Source organism: Leptinotarsa decemlineata, unplaced genomic scaffold (assembly GCF_025532065.1).
Source record: "Leptinotarsa decemlineata unplaced genomic scaffold, Ldec_3_MD MMD2_tig00026314_RagTag_RagTag, whole genome shotgun sequence".
NCBI lineage: Eukaryota > Metazoa > Arthropoda > Insecta > Coleoptera > Chrysomelidae > Leptinotarsa > Leptinotarsa decemlineata.
In genome coordinates, this window is record NW_027412684.1 from 11,661,448 (window position 1) to 11,675,980 (window position 14,533).

The 14,533-nt window shown below is 35.5% G+C and overlaps 1 protein-coding gene and 1 long non-coding RNA gene across 2 annotated transcripts in view; both read right to left on the reverse strand.

The window, feature by feature from the left end:
- Positions 1 to 14,533, reverse strand: part of LOC111502825 (protein O-mannosyl-transferase Tmtc2) — a 653,196-nt gene that overhangs the window by 309,816 nt on the left and 328,847 nt on the right. The window lies entirely within an intron of this gene.
- Positions 11,130 to 11,843, reverse strand: LOC141485276 (uncharacterized). Its single transcript, XR_012467132.1, has 3 exons — positions 11,678 to 11,843; positions 11,520 to 11,612; positions 11,130 to 11,253 (listed from the first exon to the last, which is right to left on the reverse strand). It is a non-coding gene; the product is annotated as an uncharacterized lncRNA (long non-coding RNA).

Consider the following 14,533-nt stretch of genomic DNA (forward strand, 5'->3'; position numbering starts at 1 on the left):
ACATAGGTTATTGGAAATCCTTCTGGAATCTTCCGTGTACACGTGATCATTATATCATTTACACAATGTACGCTGTCTGTTTGAAAAGTAAGGTGAATTTAAATTTTTCTCAAAAATATTCATTCATACATTAATGTTATCCCCTTCAAAGTAGTTCCCCTTAGATAAAATACACTTGTACTAGCGTTTCTTTCAAACCTTCAAGCAGTTCTGATATGCTCTTCCAGCGATTCGGGTTCTATCTTCTCAAACGTCGCAAAACGCCGCCCTTTCCTGGGTCTCTTCAATCTTGGAATAGGAAAAAGTCGCAGGAAGCCAAATCTGGTGAGTACGGTGGCTGAAGTTATGACAATGGTGTTGTTTTCGGCCAAAAAATACGAACAAGCAATAACGAGTGAGCAGGCGCATTATCGTGAAACAAATGTCATGAATTCTTTTTCCACATTACCGGACGTTTTCTTCGTATTGCTTCTCGCAAGCGGCGCCTAACTTCAAGGTAATTCTCTTATTTTTGGTCTTGGTTCTACTGGGCTCTTCTATTAGGAAGATTGGACAAATATCCTTTGCAACTGGAAATGATCACAGCTACGTTATGAACAAATGGGTGAGGTTTTTATTGAGAGTAGGATTTCTTCAAAAACAGTTACTTTTATCAAAATGACATTCATCTTCTGTAGATAATTACATGACAAAGTAATTAGTCAAAAATATGTATTGTAGTGGAGGCAATTTCGAAATGTTTTAATTATTATATATTTAGCGAATATATTGAATTCAAATTTTGATTGCGTCTGAATTCTCTGTTTTTCAGGATAAGGTAAAGAACGTTATTTCATCAACAGCAGAAGTCTAATAAATAGTATTGGATCATGACCATTCAATCCACAAATACAAACGTTATCTATCCGGTAAGTACACGCTTTTTCTTCGAGAGAGTAGAATTTTTTGGTCTGATCAGAAAAGTACTTTCTGGATATGAAAAACTACAAAACTGTCATAGAGGATGTAATTTTGGTTCATTCGGCTCATACTTGTAGAGTATGTTCGAAAGTATTTCTTTCTCAAAGACTTACTCATTTCTTGAAAGGAAGAATATTGGTTGTAGAATAAAGAAATCAGAAGTCCCCAACGGCAAACAGAACAACAATTTCATTAGGGAAGCAAGTAATGAAACATATCTAACGTTAAAATTAATGTTGACAAAATATACACATCAGAAAAGTCTAGGGATATTTTTTAAAATGGCAATAATTTTTTTTTAGATCGCTTTAGGGAAAAAAAAGTTGACGGGTGATTATTAAACGAATGTAACTTACAACAAAATTTATTAAATGGTCAAAAATACTGAGTGCGCATATAAGCAAAACTAAAAAAAAAAATATGGCTCTTCTTTGGCACCCCGAAAAAAAATCATAATACAAAAAAAATTCGAATCCACGCTGGTTTATAACGGCCCTACATCTATCGTGCATCGACAAAATGAGATTGTCAATGTCTTGTTGAGGTACATTTGCCCATTCAGCGATTAAAAGTTCTCTCAATTGAAACGTTGTGTGAATGTTCCCCATATGCGGAGTAATTCTTCGTTGAAGCATGTCCCACACATGCTCGATGTGATTCAGGTCCGGTGATTGTACTGGCCATGGCAATACATCAACTCCTTCGTTGGTGAGCCAGTCAGTCATTGGACGCGCGACATGTGGACGATCATTATCGTGCGTAAGGTGGACGTTATTGTTATTGTTGAAGTATTTCAACATTCCTTCTTTTCGTTATATGCTTAAATCTCGATAAATGTCACAAAATAACTTTCACCAGAAATAGAAATCCCATTGATTTTCAATATCAAACAGGAAATCACACAATCAAAACAGTTGATGAAGTACGTAATTTGGGAGTGATAATGAATTCCAAAATTATTTTTAAATCCCACATTGAGAAGACCGTTACATATGTGTAATCGTTTATTGGGTTTCATTATACGAAATACGAGACATTTCAGAAATGCAAAAACTCTTCTTAATCTATATTACTCTTACGTATATAGTCGTTTGAACTTTGCATCTGTCGTTTGGAGTCCACAATATTCGATTCATCAACAGCGCCAAACAATTGGCGCTCAAATGTGACATTTCTGTAATCAATGGAAATTTCCGTCCATTTTTCAAAAACTATTCTTTGTTGTCTCTTACAGATAGAAAAAAAATGTCAGATATATTAATGCTATAGAAATTATTCAATAAACGTGTCGATTGTCCTACGTTGATAACAAAAATTTCATTGAATACATCTTGCAGAGACTTGCAAAACCATGATCTCGGTGCAACCCCATTTAGAAAAATAAATTCAGAAAAACACTCTCCTTTATGCGGACGTGTCAGATCTTTCAATACTCATTGCAATGATATCGAAAAACTGAGGTTACCTTCAAAATCTTTTTTTTTTTATTAGTTATCGGTTCTTCATATACTTTTTTTTAATTTTTTGTTAATATTCATTACTATATAGTGTAACGTACTTAGCATTTATAATTTGTTTTTTCACTATCTTTCATATGTAAAGTAAGGATATTTTCTGGATTTATTCTGTTTGTATCCCTATTCGTGTTATAAATAAATGAAAAAAATAAATATTCAAACTGTTGCCTGTTTTCTTTCTGGGCATCTGAAACAAATCTGAAGAAAATATTGTAGTCTGAACTATTGAAGTCACGTTGAATGTCTGTCAACTCACAAGACTCAAATCCCTCGGTAAACCTTTCCGTCCCCTCAATTTTGCCCTGAATTGTTGAGCGAAATCCAAACTGGCAATAGTGTGTGTTTTTCAAAATTATTTTGCCTTTCAGAATCACACGATGCTGTTAACGCTCACGAACTGGAAAACATCAAATTCGATAAATATAAAACCCAACTTCGTTTGACCCCTAATTGCCGCAGGGAAATTAGAATGCAGGCTTTTTTATCTCTCGCTAACTCCATCACCTTTTCAGCTGTAGCGTTTTAATACCGCCAAACGATCTGCCATTATCGTCTATTTCCAGTCATCCATCGAAGGGATCATCGCCATGTGTTTCAGAGCCGGACTGTCGGAGAATTGGTTTCAATAGTACGAGGGGTTTACGAATAGTAGTCAATATTTGTAGAACATTCAGAGGTTTTCGAAATTAAAAATTGAAACAAGATATCCAGTGTTTTTCTGCACCACAATGGACAAGATATGTGAACCGGACAATCTTGATGTCAGTAATAGTGACAAAAACAATATTCGCATTATTCGATGATAGTTTGGGTTGGGTTTGAAGAAGACAAGTAGAAACACTGGTTGCATTGGCACAATTCACTATCATGCAGGAGCGGTTGACCTATTTTACATTGAAAAACTGTAACGTAATGGCTATTTTAACATCAGAAGTGTTCTATTGAGTACCTTATTTTCATATAGTGAATATTCAATGAATTGGTGACTATTTATACTTCGTGATTGGAAAACTTATCTTATTATCTATATCTCACCATTTACTTCTGTGTTAGTGTGAAATAAAAGTTGATTGAATCTTCGAGTCATGGACTAATTGTTTTTAGCAGATCCGTCCATCGAACTACGCCTACCTAGCTCGGAAAACCACAGTTTCCATTGTATATTTTTCTGCAGAATTTTTGAACTTCTCATGGTTGTCATATGGATACTAATAATTGAATCTCTGTCTCACGTTAAAAGGTAAGACCTCGTTAGTCCTTAGACCGCACACGTTTCTCAACTTCTGAGAGTTGTCGTTCGTATGGGGGCGACAGCTGATTAACGGAAAAATGGATTTTAAACAGATTCAGTCATAATATAAGATAGCGAAATGAACATGCATCTATAAGTCTCCATTAACCATACATGTACGTCTTTTATTTCTAGCTCATTCATCTTCATTACAACTGATAATAGTCCTATTATCCGTGAACACCATATCCTACAATATTTGGAAGGCTCTAACATCTTGAGCGATCATTAATATGGTTTAAGAAAACAAAGATCAACAGGCGATCTTCTATCGTATGTCAACCATATTTGGAATAACGGAATCGAGGAACATGGAGAATCAAGAGCTGTTGCGCTTGTTAATTCTCAGGCCTTTGACCATATGTGGCATGAGGTTTTGTTGGCCAAACTTCGAACTTATGGCTTGTCGAATCATTTTTGTGTATGGCTCTTCAGTTTCCTGAAAGATTATTTTCTGCAACTGGCCGTCAGTAGATATCTCTAGAAAACTTTCACCTTCACCGCTGGAATTTTCCAGAGACGCATATTGTCTCCAACCCTTTTTTTATTGTACATCAATGATCCATTTGCTAACGACAGCACACTTGTCTCGTCATTCCATTTGGACTCCAGGACATCGGCTGCGGATGCACATCTTCACCGGCAGCAAGAAGTTGCATATCTTTATGAGGATCTAGAGGTGGTCTCGAATTGTTGTGGAAGTAACAATGAAAGTACAATGCTACGAAAACACAAGAATTGGTTTCCTCCAAAAAGATGAATGTCTCCAAACTGGATATAAAAATGTCAGAACAGACAATTCCGTTTTCTGCCTCGATAAGTTTGTTGTGGGTTAAAATGGACACCAATATGTCTTGGCACAATGGTGTCGCTGGAATTGCAGAGACTGCTTCTCAGAAGGTGGTAACACTGTTCCGAACGAAAAAACTGTACAAACCTCAGCAACTTTTGATGCGCTATAAATCTCATATCAGACATTCTCTGGAGTATGGTTCACATGCATAGCCTTCTGCCCCTAAGCATATCCTGTTGGATTCCATCCAGAAAAGAGCCATTCGCTTGATTGGAGATACGAACATCACTTGCCACCTTGATAATCTGGAACATCGAAGAAAGGGTGGATATTTGTCTCTCTTTTATAGATACTTTCACAAGAGGTGCCCAAGTGACTTGGCACACTTGATTTCACCAAGAGCAGTACATATCAGAAATACGCGACGAACTGTGGCTGCTCATCGTTTTAATGTTAAATTCGAACTTCAAGTTGAAGTTACAGTGCGGTGCAGAGCGACGTAATAAGGCGATAGACTTTTGAAGTTTCAGTTCAGTTTCAGTGTTTTGTTGGAATAGAATTAAGTTTGACTATTGTTCGGTGTAGTTGATTATTTGGTAAACTCACGGGAAAAACATAACAGTATCATACCAAACTGAAAATCAACACATATTCCAAGATAAGTTGATAGTATTCCAAAATGACAATATTCAATATCCATTTTGGATTATGAAATTATCAATAAATTCTAATGGTCTTCTGAAAAGTATTCGTTTCGGGATGTTACATATGATTTTTTTTCGAAAAAAAAAAGGTTAACACATTAAACATCATACGTACATCACATGTATCATGCTATTTCGTGAACTAAGTAAATAAGTGAAGTAAGTAAATTTTATTTAATTCAATAATAAGACAAAATACATAGTCGTCTATGGAAAAAGGATGAAAAATAAAATGAAATGAATGAATGAAGATACATGAAATATAGAGATTATACAATTCTGATGGAAGTTACGGCTACCTAAGCAAAGTAAATAGTATATTATCTTTTCCTGAATAACCAAACATAGTGAACAGAGTGTAGAAAGGAAGAGATAGTAAGAAGAAGATAGAGGACGAGAAAGAGAGAGAGAGAAAGATCTGTCTGTGATGCGCTCTGAAAGACACCTCTAATAATAGATATGGGAATACTGATGGGAATACTTGTGATGCACTATTTGGAAACTTTGGTGTGGTAATGAATATTACTGGAGTTTTATCCCAACACCAAACCATTATTTTCAAACCTTGACACGTGTTTCGATAACAAAGTGATCATCTTCAAGAGGAAGGTGTTAGAATAACGGTCTGGTGTTGGAGAAAAACTCCAGTAATATTCATTATACAGATTATACAAAATCATGGTTTCAACGCAGACAAAATTCAGAAGTAAGCCAGAAAAAAACACTTCAAATTTACATATATTAGTATGCCCCAGATCAAAAAAGCAATCAATTTGTAACTTCGACAAAAAATACAATGTGGAAGTGGCATTCAGGCCACATGCCTGGTTATCTAATTTCTTTTCTAATGCCAAACATGAAGTGGAAAAAATGAAGAAATCTGGAGTCTATAAGCTTGAGTATCCAGAGTGTAATAGTATTGATGTTGGACAATGTAGCCTGAATTTCTCAAAACGGTATGCTGAACATGAAAGATCCTTCAGATTGGGTAATAATGATCCAAAGTTTTCAAAACAACTCTTAGAATGCAACCACGAGTTGCAAAGGTTGGAAACTCAAATCATTTTGAATCCTTGGAAACTAACAAACATGAGCATTGCGGATAGCCTACTAAATGACCAAAGTGACTTGGGCTACTCAAATCAAATCAAATCAAATCCTTTATTTTCCTGTTCGATAATTTCATAAGTAATTGTATTAGGAATAATCAGTAAAGCTAAAATTATAAACTATAAACTACTACACTAAAACTAGAAGCACACACGAAAACGCATGCACACACCACACATACACTTACGTTAAATAATCATCAACACTGTAATACGCATTCAGAACTAAAAAATTTTTAATCTTTGTTTTGAACATCTCTAATGTTTTGCTTTCTTTTATTTCAGTTGGTAAAATATTGAACAAACGAGGACCTGCAACATAAGGACCTTTAAGAGCAATCCGCCCTCGAGCTAGAGGAACTTGATATATTTTTTTTGGCCTAGTGTTAATTGTATGAGTAGAGCCTATTAAAGGAAATTGACTTTTATTTTGAAAAACGTAGACACACATTTCCATTATGTACAAGCAGGGTAAAGTCAGTATTTGTAATTTCTTGAAAAAAGGTTCACAGGACTCCATGTAACTTATACCAGTGATACTTCTGATGATGTTTTTTTGAGCCGAAAAAACTTTACCTGCGTTGGTTGACCAACCCCAGAAACGTACACGTTGGGCAATCTCGACTCCACTTCAGCATAGTATATAATTTTTAGTTGATCTAGACTGAGAATATAGCTAAGATTTCGTAGCTTGAATGCTAAAGAATGCAATTTTGGTATAAGGCCTTCACAATGTACTTTGAAATTAAGATTTTTGTCAATTTCAACACCCAAAAACTTAGTACTTTTTGACAATGGAAGCAGCTGATTATTCACATCAATATATAGTGGGTCAAGAATTTTTTGATAATTACAATATTGAATAATTACTGTTTTATTTGGATTAGAAACAAGCGAATTACTGGAAAACCACCAGTTCAATGATCTCATTGTTTGCTCGCATTTTCGTTGTATACTTGTTCGGTCGGAGCCTGTTACAATCGTGGCAACGTCATCAGCAAATTTCACACACTTTGCATCAGGAACAGATTCGTCAATTTTATCTATATATACTCGGAATAGTACAGGTCCCAAGACTGAACCTTGTGGTACTCTGAGTGATAGAGGTATCCGTTGAGAGTTCATTATTCTTTTTTTACCATTAATTACATTGGTGATGGTTACATATTGGCTTCTGCCAAACATAAATGAATCGATCCAATTATTCCAAATTTCTCCAAAACCCAGCTCATGTAACTTTCTTGATAGTACCTGAGGATTGACGCAGTCAAATGCCCTGCTGAGATCGCAAAAAATCCCAACAGGGCACTCGCCAGCATCTATGCTATCAGCTAAATTGTCATATATGGATTGAATCGCGGTATTAGTGGATTTTCCACTTCGAAACCCATGCTGCGTATCCGAAGTAATGTCATTTCTGTCAAGATACCTTAAAAATCTATTTAGAAAACAGTGCTCAAAAAATTTTGAAAAAACTGATGTTACTGTTACGGGTCTGTAGTTATTCATCAACTGTTTATTATTTTTTTTGTGAATAGGTACGACTTTGCCTATTTTCAATCTTTCAGGGAATACACCAGAACAAAAACTTAAATTGATAAGAAAAATAAGAGGTTTTACTGATATGTCCAGCGTATTTTTGAGCATGAATGCCGGAACGTCATTCCCTGACGACTTTTTATTATTTCTGATATTATCGTACCCAGGTAAACAAATTTTAGGTGATAAAGTCATTAAGAACCTAGTCAAAAACAGTTCATTGTGAAATTTCCACTCAAAAATTTCACAAAAACACGTGTTTCGCCATACAATGGCTTCTTATTCCAGTAAAGACACTCCGGGAGAAACCTTTGTATGGTTTAGTGAAAATCTAACAGTGAAGTGGTTTTTGAATACGTTATGGATTTTCATAAACTATAGGCTGATAACATCTTATATCATTCAGAACAAATGCAATACGCATATATACAGACGGCTCATAATCCAAAGAAGGCTCAGGATGTGGAGTGTACTCCAGATCACTAAGCCTAAGGGTTAAGTGGGGAATGGGAAGAAATACCAGCGTGATCCAAACAGAATTGGTATCTCAGTCACCACAAAAGAAATAACCAGAAAAGGAATTTCTGGCAAAAACATAACAATCTGCCTTGAACAGACACCGTGTTACCTCAGGGCTACTACAAGAGTACCACCAAGATTCAGCCAAAGCCTTGGTAGATAATAACATTATCCTGAGGTGGGTTGAAGGGCACGACAAAAGTGAAGGTAACCGCATTGCCGCCAACTCTTTAGCCAAGGAAGCGGCTGGACTAAGAATTTTAGGACCCAGTGACACCTACGGCTTGATGAATTCGACAATTGCAGAAATAGCCAAATGTTACACCTATGCTCAATCCCTAAGGAGATGGGATGGAATGAAAGGTTGCAATATTGCCAGGGTCACCCTGGGCGACCTTAGGAAGCTGGCGCCGAAGAAATATCCGGCGATGGCCAGGAAAAATCTACGCTCAACAGTAGGATTTCTGACTGTCCTCTGTCAATTAAGGAAACACCTTCACACCTTCACAATATGGGGCTGGTGGACACACCTCTATGCAGGATGTGTCAACAGGAAGATGAGACTGTCAGGCGTGTCCTATGCGAGTGCCCGGAGTAATCGTCAATAAGAGAGTGTGTGTTCGGCGAGTCTTGTCCTACACCTGCCGATATAATGGAGATGTCTCCCAGTGACCTGTTCACCTTCCTGGAAAGAACAAGATGGGCGATGACCTAGGAGGACAATTCCTCAGAAGGATGTACAATGGGTCACATGTGGCCTGTGCTGTGAAATCACACTAACCCTACCTACTCTATAGATACAGACACAGAAGGACCGTATATCATTATCTACTGTGGTTGTACAGGAATATAAGGGTGTACATTGTTGACTATTTCAGTTGATTTATTTGTTTGAAAATGTCCTTGTAGAACGTTAGTTACTGCAGTTTCTAGTGGTATGAAAACAACGAAAGTTTCAATTTTTAATTATCGAAATGAATAATAAATAGTCATTTACCAAGTCAAATGTTTTACTTTCTGTCACGTTTCTCATTCATTACTCTGATGTTTTCTGGCTAAGTCTCACTTGAAAAAAGCATCATTGGCACGCTTATAATAAAAGGGACTCGAGACTCGAATTAAAAACATCCACATGACTCGAATTGTCTTCAACTCCTCCCCTCAAACGAAGCCGAACAGTCTCAGCAATTTCAATTAGCCCGACTGTCATGCGAACGGCAATGAGCTCCGTCGAAATAGCGGGACAGATTAAATACACAAGCGCAATTAGAGCGAACCCCGAACTATTCCGGCCGTATTCTTCCGGAGGTATTTTCCGGAATCGGTTGGTTATTCAGAAGGCGTCCAACAAAGCGTTCCCGACACGTGCTCGCCAACTTGATAGGATTAACAGCCCATCTGTAATGACACAGCAGGATGCAAAGATCGGAAGACGTGCCACCGAAAGCCTATCGATTATTGGGCGATCGGATGGATCAGGTCCGGACTAAGAAATGAACGCGAATCAGTACAACAAAGGTAGTGATAAAACCTGCGTTTCAGGCTCAGAGTAACAAAAGACAATAGAGAGGCCTTTTCCATCCTTACATTGAAGGCAGCATAACTTTGTTTGTTTACGGGAAGTAAGTTGAATCATAAAACAGTGGCGGTTGGTTCAGTTGGAAATCGGAGGGATATTATATATTCATACAATTGGTGGTAGAAAAACTGGCCCCATTTCCATAATCATTAATAATAAATCAGATTTCCTGTAGGAGCTTTTTAAACAGAATCCATTTTCACCTGAAATGATTTATTTTATAAATATATAATATCCCTCCGATTATCAACTGGACCAACCGTCACTATTTTATGGTCCAACTCACTTCAAATGTATACAAACTCTCCATACCCCCATAGCAATAGATATTCCAGGTATATTTCATGAATATACATTTCAATATACATGACATATTCATAGCATTTATTATGCTATGAATATGTCATGGATATGTATATCTTCTGGAGAATATTTCCTGGAAGTGCTCCTGGTGAACCTTTGATATATTTTAAGAATATTCCTTGGGAATATTCTTGGAATATCTTATAACATTCTTAGAATATCTAAGGTTTATTCTATTAAGAATATTCCAGGAATAGAACCCGAGGACTATTCATAAAATATTCAGGATATTCTTAGTTTATTGTAGGAATATACAATAGAGAAACACCATAGAATATTCTTTAGATATATTTTATGAATATTCTAGGAATATTTGGAATATTTCAAGAATATGACGAGTAACCGCTATTAGGCATGTATATATTGCTTTTTGATACAAGATTCACACAAGTAATAAAACACATAATATTCATAAACAAATATATTTTAAAAACAATATACACTGAAATATTTGACGTTTCAACCTATATTAAAAATAAAAAATCTAATTCAAAATATTTATTCACTGAATAAAATATTCCTGAATACTGTCATATTACAAATATTAGAAATGTATTCAAATTAGGATGTTCTTACCCTCAAACAAATGTATACTGAAAGATATACTAAAATAACAACTCTGTGAATTCATCAGCACTAATTAAAAAATAATAAATATATCACTTCATTGAAAAAGAAAAAGTGTATTACATCCAGAAATGGGTTAGGTTAGGCTTCTCACTTGAAAAAATAAACCCACAAATGAAGTATTTAAAATGAGTGTTGCGATGGGTTCTTCAATGAATTTCACTTACTTAAAGTTATCCAAACTTTGCTCACCAGAATAGTTTTCCTTATATTTGTCCAACAATGCATCAGCCAGTGTTTCAATAGTAATACCTGGAACAAAATGTACATTAACGTTCATTATCACTATTTGAAAGTGGCACAATAAAACTGAAATAAAAATCAAATAGATATTTTTCGCATAGGTTACTCATGAACATTTACAACATTTTATGACTTAGAGAGCAACTTGCATTGTCTTGTTGAAAAGTACTCATTTCGTTTTTAGTTCCTTTTGGGCAAATTGATACTATCTTGAAAACGAGTGATGAAAATTATGAAAACAAAAAATGATACAAAAGAATGTGTCATTTACTCACTTTTCTCTATTGAAGATACACAACTGAAATCACTCTAGTTCCAACATGTACTTAGTCAAACCAACAAATCCCACACACCAACTCTCCTCGAACCTATAATGAGGTATAGTAGGTTAATCACCATGACTTTACTAACGATACTATTGCATTTTACTTACTTTTCTTGAAGACTGAATATATGCAACTCTCCTGTTTGAAGATCCAAAATCAAACTATTCGCTGTACTGCAAAATGGACAACCCCAAATTATAAATGGTACACTGAACGTGACAGAATTATACTTTGATAATAACACCAACACACCATGCATTACACACGCGAACCTGCCACGTCAACCGCCATGTTGAATCAAATGTCGAATTTAACGCAAATATACCATGCATTAAGGGACAGCCGCTTTCACAGAGCTTATTCGACTGTCACGTGCTACACTTCAATTGACCAATGAGAAACGTTTACTCCAATTCTTCACTTCCCCATTTCTCTGTTTCCGGGATTTTTCGCTTTGTAATTAAATAATTTCAAATACAAAAAGACAAATAGGATGAGAATTAACCAATTTATTGATGCAATTGGTTCATTTATTGGCCCACTCAAATTTTTTTGTCGTTTCCAACAGTGCTGTTGGAGCAATTCATCCAGAATCTTCGCGTTGAGTTCAAAAACTGGTTAACACTATCAGGGTTATATACATTAGGTTATGCATTCGATATACGTTATTATAAGATAATTCAAAATTCCATTGTATAGAATATTCCAAAATATACCGTGGGGATATATTCTAAGAATATACCATATGGTATATTCGATCGACAATATTCTTTGAATATTCAAGGGATAATAATCCATATATAGACATTCTATGCACATTCTTTCGGGAATAATCCTGCCATATTCATTCAAGCATATTCTATGAATATTCTAAAGGCATATATATATATTCCAAGAATATTCTATGAATATTTGGAATATATACGTTCGTTTTATGATATACAGGGAATATTCCATGAATAACTAGTGCTGTGTGGGTAACCTTTCATTACCCGCCACCCCCCTCGCCCATAAGTTGTACAGAAAAGGATAGTTCGATGTATTGTATTGGCATAGGCTTGGCAACTCTATGTCTTATTATCACTCTGAGGTTACAGGAAACAGAGCAAAATGATGTGAGTTAACAAGAATTCTTTCCCAAAAATAAATCACCCCTAAAAATATGACCATCAATTCAAATAAAATTCCTCTTGACTGGGATTCAATCAAATAGGTGAATGAATGTCATTACGATATTATCGATGACATAAGTAGAACAAACTTATTCCGTGACAATAAAAATCGTAATTCATGAATAAATTGTGTGTATTTTCTATAATGTTATCCAATTTGGTATTGAAGAGCTAAAGCAAGTGTCTTATGACGAAACATCGATGTCTACCAGTGAGGATGACAGTGTTCCATGTAAGTGCAATTTGTTACCATTCATTTAAAGTAGAACTCCTGTGAATGATATCTGAATTGTATTCCATAAAGAATGTTTGGAGAACAAACTGAGCAGAGAAAAGTATCTTCTGTATAATTCAGTGTTCATGTAAAAGTATCTGTTTCGAAAGAATTTTTTTCTTTCGTGTAATTCAATGTTTATTTGAAAGTAGTTGTTTCAGGAAGGCTTTCTTCCAGTTTCTGTCTGAAAGTTCTTTGCATGATCTACACATCCATGTATAGAGTTACTTATTTTTGAATTGATTACTTCTTTCCTTTCTTTGGAAGATTCCCACATTTTTTTGTATCAAGATGGAGTAGTAGAAAACTTTCTTTCCCAAAAATTAATCACTCCTAAAAATATAACCTCTTCAATTCAAAGAATTCAACATTTCATAAACCATTCTCCATTTGTCAACGAAAACTTTATTATTTAGCAATACCACGAATAGGGCCGGACCTAGGATTATTATTAGGAGGAAAGAGTTTGATCTTGGGGACTGCCTTCGGAGGGCAGGGGACGCCTACGTTGTTAAAATGATAATTTCTTGACAGATATTACAGTAGTTTCAAAAGCGCCATCTATCTTCTATACCAATATAAGTTTGTATTATGGGTTTATGAGGATGATGTATGTATGTATGAATATTTGAGGCTTTTTCACGCCTAAACGACTAAACGGATTTCGATGAAACTCTACATAAATATAGCTTATACATCATAATAATATATAGGCTACAATTTACAAAGGTTTTGTGTAATATTAGTCATAATAAAACGATTAGTATCAAGCAAGTCGAAAACATTCTTGCTCCCTGAGAGCTTTCTTGGCGTGCGCTGCCTACACCGTTGAAGTTACATGAAGATAATGTACCTTAGTTTTGTATATTGCTAATAGTTCTGAAGAGAAGACCGCGATAGTATTTATCTACCTCTTATGCGGTAGCCACTATATGCAAAACACTGAGTCATAAATACAAATAAATTGAATACATTTTTCACAATGCACATTTGATACAATTGTTCTGGTAGGTATAAATTTATAGAGCGTGGCACCCACTTTGAACAAAGCTTTCGAATAACCAAATATTCCTTTGATATTTTCAAAGCCTCAGCTATCTCGATCAACGTCACATTGCGGTCATCCAAAATTATTTTGTGGATTTCTTTGATGTTTTCGTCGATGACGGCCTCTGTGGCGTTCACTGCATGCATCACCCTTGGTGCTCACTTCACCCCTTTCAAACTCAGCAAAACACTTTTCAACATTTGTTTTTTCTGGTGCAAAGTCCGAATAATGTTCAACAATCAAGGTTTTGTGTGCAGAAGCATTTTGTTATGCCAAAAAGAAATGCTTTATCATCACATTAAAGTCCTTTCCATCCATTTTCTTCAAACTAACAAAAGTTGCTTCAGTAAAAATGTTCTATCTCACAAACCAATAGTCCGATAGCTGTGAAATTTGTACACTTGTCATTTGGAAGTTAGGGTTACCTAATAGTCATATGTTAGTCTACGAACTTTTCAGCCCATTTAGT